This window comes from Anopheles funestus (assembly GCF_943734845.2).
Source record: "Anopheles funestus chromosome X unlocalized genomic scaffold, idAnoFuneDA-416_04 X_unloc_47, whole genome shotgun sequence".
Lineage (NCBI taxonomy): Eukaryota > Metazoa > Arthropoda > Insecta > Diptera > Culicidae > Anopheles > Anopheles funestus.
Window position 1 is genome coordinate 40001 of NW_026045173.1, and position 6932 is coordinate 46932.

At 48.8% G+C, this 6932-nt stretch overlaps 1 non-coding gene across 1 annotated transcript; it reads right to left on the minus strand.

The window, feature by feature from the left end:
• Positions 1–499: 499 nt before the first annotated feature.
• Positions 500–657, minus strand: LOC125773700 (5.8S ribosomal RNA). Its single transcript, XR_007420307.1, has one exon. It is a non-coding gene; the product is annotated as a 5.8S ribosomal RNA (ribosomal RNA).
• Positions 658–6932: the final 6275 nt, after the last annotated feature.

Sequence of the window (6932 nt, forward strand, 5' to 3'; positions counted from 1 at the left end):
CAACAACTCTCGGTCGACTTGGTCGACTTGGACCCACGATGTCTCCCCCCGAGCATGTCGAGCCAACTGCACCACTATTGTATTGGACAACATGTTCCCCTCGGGCATCGATGGGTTAATCATGCACCACTATTATAAAACCCTTTGACGTTTTCCCCCAAGCACGTTGATCCAGTATTACGACGGATACGGTCAACGAATTCTTGGACATCAAAGAGGTTTTCGATTGAATTTCCCCATGTTTCACAACGTACTCTTAGCGGTATCCTACGATACGTCTCACTCTATTTGTGTGTGTGCGCGTTTACGTGCGTGCGATTTATGCGGTTCACCCCTTTACTTTCAGCGCCCTGCGGTCCCAACAAAGGTCCCGAGCACGCCATTATGCACAGTGTGGAAGCGTGTTTCCCCCACGACACTAGACGGGCTGCTCGCCATAGTGTTCTATTGTGGCACGCTCCACCCTGAAGTTTGGTTTGTTGTATATCAAGGAATTGATAGGCACTCAAGAATGTGTGCATCGGCCGGGTTTAATCGTCCGACGCGCAATATGCGTTCAACTTATCGGTGTTCATGTGTCCTGCAGTTCACATTGTGACGCGCATTTAGCTGCGGTCTTCATCGATCCATGAGCCGAGTGATCCCCTGCCTAGGGTTTTATAGTAAGGTTCCCAATGTAACACAATCCCGGTGGTACGTCCAAAGACTAACTTTCTGACTAAGTTGTCTTTATTACCCAATAGTCCCAGGCCTTGTGACTTGTGGCTCATGTCTACGCCCATGGCCACCATTCGCTAAGATAGTTTTGAAGTCACTTTGAAGGCCCAGGAACAACTCTCTTAGCACATCGGTTAACCTGGCGCCGCAGTCAACTCATGTGCTTGGATCGGATCGAGCTATTGAGTATTGGGCCTGCATACTCGCTCATCCGTATCCTTTGCGTACCGCCCCATGGCCCTTGTATGTCTGCACCACAGTTCCTGTTCGTTCCGTGCCTATGGCCGGATACGTATTGCACATCGGTATACCTGTCGCTACTCAGGCAACTCGTGTGCGTGGATTGGATCGAGAACATGGTGTGTGCCCCATGTTATAATTGATAGTCCATATCCACTTTATAGGTTAAAGTCATAAGTTGTGATTGCACAACCATTCTTCATAAGAGTTTAATCACTCTTCAACTAACTTTCGTTCTGGTGTCTTGGTATCAAATCGCGTAAGACACAAGATTCTACTGGCCAAATAGAATCTAGCACATTGGTTAACCTGGCGCCGCAGTCAACTCATGTGCTTGGATCGGATCGAGCTATTGAGTATTGGGCCTGCATACTCGCTCATCCGTATCCTTTGCGTACCGCCCCATGGCCCCGTCCTTAGAGTTAATGACTAGTAGGCTTAACTCTTTGTATGTCTGCACCACAGTTCCCGTTCGTTCCGTGCCGTGGCCGGATACGTATTGCACATCGGTATACCTGTCGCTACTCAGGCAACTCGTGTGCGTGGATTGGATCGAGCTCATGGGGTGTGTAGAGATTCCATGTTATAATTGCAAGTCCATATCCACTTTATAGGTTAAAGTCATAAGTTGTGATTGCACAACCATACTTCATAAGAGTTTAATAACTCTTCAACTAACTTTCGTTCTGGTGTCTTGGTATCAAATCGCATAAGACACAAGATTCTACTGGCCAAATAGAATCTAGCACATTGGTTAACCTGACGCCGCAGTCAACTCATGTGCTTGGATCGGATCGAGCTATTGAGTATTGGGCCTGCATACTCGCTCATCCGTATCCTTTGTGTACCGCCCCATGGCCCCGTCCTTAGAGTTAATGACTAATAGGCTTAACTCTTGTTTGTCTGCACCACAGTTCCCGTTCGTTCCGTGCCGTAGCCGGATACGTATTGCACAGTAGTAGACACCGTAATCTGACGTATCTAACACACCACTATTGTAACTCGTCGTCCAAGGACCTTTCAAGTGCCTGATGGCCAGGGGAGCTCTTACACGGCACGGAGACACAGTGATGCTCGCCCATCAAAGTGTACAACGATCGAGTTTGCTTAAGTGTCTGGGTACCTACACACCAGACACAATGCAATGGCCATGGATCCACACAAGGCACATCACATGCAGAAAGCTTCACCAGATTATGACACATACCACACTCTTGTAACTCGTCGTCGAAGGGGCGTTCAAAGTGCCTTACGGCTAGGGGAGATCTAGCACGGCACGGAGACACAGTGATGGTTGCCCATCAAAGTGTACAACGATCGAGTTTGCTTTCCGCGCAAGCGTTCTAAGTGTCTGGGTACCTACACACCAGACACAATGCAATGGCCACGGATCCACACAAGGCACATCACATGCAGAAAGCTTCACCAGATTCTGACACATACCACACTCTTGTAACTCGTCGTCGAAGGGGCGTTCAAAGTGCCTTACGGCTAGGGGGGATCTAGCACGGCACGGAGACACAGTGATGGTCACCCATCAAAGTGTACAACGATCGAGTTTGCTTTCCGCGCAAGCGTTCTAAGTGTCTGGGTATCTAAGCACCAGACACAATGCAATGGCCACGGATCCACACAAGGCACATCACATGCAGAAAGCTTCACCAGATTCTGACACATACCACACACATGCAACTCGTCGTCGAAGGGGCGTTCAAGTGCCTTACGGCTAGGGGAGATCTAGCTCGGCACGGGGACACAGTGATGGTCACCCATCAAAGTGTACAACGAACGAGTTGGCTTTCAACAAATTCTGACACATAGCAAGCGAGCGACCGAGCTACACCGAAGGCAGCCCATGGTTGGTCACTCGCGGACGATCATCAGTAATGATCCTTCCGCAGGTTCACCTACGGAAACCTTGTTACGACTTTTACTTCCTCTAAATCATCAAGTTCGGTCAACTTCAGCCATGCCAGCTGCAGCTCACGAAGGAACCGCGGAAGGTAAGCCTCCAGAAACCTCACTAAATAATCCATCGGTAGTAGCGACGGGCGGTGTGTACAAAGGGCAGGGACGTAATCAGCACTAGCTAATGACTAGTGCTTACTAGAAATTCCAGGTTCATGGGGACCGTTGCAGTCCCCAATCCCGACTAGATGGGCATTTTAGTGATTTCCCGTTCCTCTCGGAATGGGGGCGCCTATTGGCGAGAACACGCTGCGACCCACATTGTAGCACGCGTGCAGCCCAGAACATCTAAGGGCATCACGGACCTGTTATCGCTCATTCTCAGCTTGCTAAACACAAGTTGTCCCGCTAAGCAGGGCAAACGTAGCCGACGACCGCCCGTGAAGGCGCCGCCCGGCTGTAACGTCAGGTGCGCCCGGAGGCGCACTGCTGACAGCGTTCTAGTTAGCATGTTTGAGTCACGTTCGTTATCGGAATTAACCAGACAAATCATTCCACGAACTAAGAACGGCCATGCACCACTACCCTTAAATTTGAGAAAGAGCTATCAATCTGTCTTACCTCGATAAGTTTGGACCTGGTAAATTTTCCCGTGTTGAGTCAAATTAAGCCGCAAGCTCCACTTCTTGTGGTGCCCTTCCGTCAATTCCTTTAAGTTTCAACTTTGCAACCATACTTCCCCCGGAACCCGATTTTGGTTTCCCGGAAGCGACTGAGAGCACCGAATAGGGGTAGCGTCTCCCAATTGCTAATTGGCATCGTTTACGGTTAGAACTAGGGCGGTATCTAATCGCCTTCGATCCTCTAACTTTCGTTCTTGATTAAAGAAAGCATCCATGGCAAACGCTTTCGCTTCAGTTGGTCCTACGACGGTCTACGAATTTCACCTCTCGCGCCGTAATACCAATGCCCCCAACTACTTCTGTTAATCATTACCTCTAGGTTTCTGACAAACCAACGAAATCGTATAAACCGAGGTCATATTCCATTATTCCATGCAAGATTATTCTCGGCCAACGCCAACCCCACGGGGGGGCCGGACGCTTTGTCTTAGCCTGCTTTGAGCACTCTAATTTGTTCAAGGTAAATGTGAGTATCTTGAGCACCATGAGGAGCCCGTGCCGGAGTTAACCGGTAGCACGGTACTCGTTCACAGAGTAACGCCCAAGTACACCATTGTGAGTCGCAGCCGTGAGCGCGCGCACGAACGGCCCCGGCGTGTAACCGGGCGCCCGTGGCGGTCACGTGTCTGGACGGGCAATCAACTTCGAACGTTTTAACCGCAACAACTTTAATATACGCTAGTGGAGCTGGAATTACCGCGGCTGCTGGCACCAGACTTGCCCTCCACTTGATCCTTGTTGAAGGATTTATACTCAACTCATTCCAATTATGGACCATCGTTAGAGAGGTCCATATTGTTATTTCTCGTCACTACCTCCCCGTACTGGGATTGGGTAATTTACGCGCCTGCTGCCTTCCTTGGATGTGGTAGCCATTTCTCAGGCTCCCTCTCCGGAATCGAACCCTGATTCCCCGTTACCCGTCGCAACCATGGTAGTCCTCTACACTACCATCAATAGTTGATAGGGCAGACATTTGAAAGATCTGTCGTCAGTCGACAAGCGACCATACGATCTGCGTCCTTATCCAGACTTCAACTCAAGTCGCCCGGAGGCGATTGGTTTAACTAATAAGTGCACCAGTTCAGCTACCCGCGAGGGCAACAGTCCCGGCATGTTGCATGTATTAGCTCTGGATTTTCCACAGTTATCCAAGTAACTAGTGGTAGGATGATCTTGTGAATTATAGCTGTTATACTGAGCCTTATGCGGTTTCACATTCATTTATGTTTGTACTTAGACATGCATGGCTTAACCTTTGAGACAAGCGTATATTACTGGTAGGATCAACCAGAATTCGTTCCACTACAGACACACACTCGCTTAGTGGGAAATAAATTTCCACACAACTCTCTCTCTCTAGAACCATATGGAATGGCTCTTTGGTGTTGGGTAAGGCACCAATTTGTTGGGGTGTAACGGTCACCACCAACTTTAAGTTTGTTAGGGCACAACGGAAACCACTAACTAAACTTTAGGAAACTAAATTTCCTCACACATTATCTCTCACCATATTAGCACTAGGTGCTATCCACGATTGTACAACGTTTCAACTCTTGAATCGACCGTAGGGCCGCGGAATTGCTTCCGGGCCCCTATTCTCGCTATTAATTGTTCATCTCTTTCAATACATCGAGTTCGTTCCATTGGGTAGTTCGCATGGCGAACGTTTTGATGCAGCCCCCTGGGGGACCACGGCACTTTACACCGGGTATGGTGTATGCGCAACCTACAGATAACAATAAACCCCTTATGCGTGTGTAAACCGATGTTGGGCTGCTCAACATCTTTCATGGTTACATCACTTGCACCAGAACCCACGGTGCCGATTTGGTAATATGTTGTACATTTACTCTCAAGATGTACGCTTCGGCCCCTTATTCAGGGGCTCAAGCTATTACCAGCAAGAACAATCCTCATCCAGACTTGAACTCGAAACACCCGGAGGCGAACGGTTTAACTAATAAGTGCACCAGTCTTGAATCCATGCGTCGGTGGAAACAATGCCGGCGTGTTGCATGTATTAGCTCTGAACTTAGCGAGTGATTGCCTTGCAGCTGTCATACTGAGCGTAGAGCGTGATTATCGCTCACTTGAACCATGTTGAATGGCTCTTTGGTGTAGGGTAAGGCACCAATTTGTTGGGGCGCAACGGTCACCACCAACTTAAGACTTGCTTATAGGCATTTCAACGTTTTCAACTCTTAAATCGACCGTGTTTCATTATCATCTCTTCTTCTTATTAAATGCATCGAGTTCGTTCCATTGGGTAGTTCGCGTGGCGAACGGTTTGATGCAGCCCCCCGGGGGGGACCACGGCACTTTACACCGGGCATGGTGTATGCGCAACCTACAGATCACCAATATATTTGTGATCGATAATGCACACTTCTTACACGACTGACCAGTCGACAGCGCTGCCTTCCTATTATGCGTGTGTAAACCGATGTTGGGCTGCTCAACATCTTTCACGGTTACATCACTTGCACCCGAACCCATGGTGCCGATTTGGTAATATGTTGTACATGGTCTCAAGATGTACGCTTCGACCCCTTATTCAGGGGCTCAAGCTATTACCAGCAAGATCAATCCTCATCCAGACTTGAACTCGAAACACCCGGAGGCGAACGGTTTAACTAATAAGTGCACCAGTCTTGAATCCATGCGTCGGTGGAAACAATGCCGGCATGTTGCATGTATTAGCTCTGAACATAGCGAGTGATTGCCTTGTAGCTGTCGAACTGAGCGTAGAATGTGATTATCGCTCACTTGAAAGGATCAAGCCCTTTCGAGTCGTCCGGTTTTTACGCCAGACGACTCGGTTCACCATCTTTCGGGAAGGGACCGTCTCGGTCGCAAGCTGCTCCGGTCCCCAAACAACCTGCGACAAATGATAGGAAATGCCGACATCAATACGTGTTCAGTTTGGTTTATCGCTCATAGGTCTTTTTGACCATCGATCCCTGATTATAACTCTCAATTAAACAGTCAGGAGAGTAAGGCATGCCCATCGATATCTCATCGACAGGCGATACCGCAAGAACGGCCAACGACACATCAGGTGATCGATTATTGCTACGACTTTTGCTTAATCGTTTCCACTCCTTGGAGAAAGAAACCCCCGGGGACCGTCTCGGTCGCAAGCTGCTCCGGTCCCTAAACAACCTGCGACAAATGATAGGAAATGCCGACATCAATACGTGTTCAGTTTGGTTTATCGCTCATTGGTCTGTTTGACCATCGATCCCTGATTAAACTCTCAGTAATCCAGTCGGGAGAGTAAGGCATGCCCATCGATATCTCATCGACAGGCGATACCGCTTGAACGGCCAACGACACATCAGAGGATCGTATCTTGCTACAACTTTTGCTTAATCGTTTCTT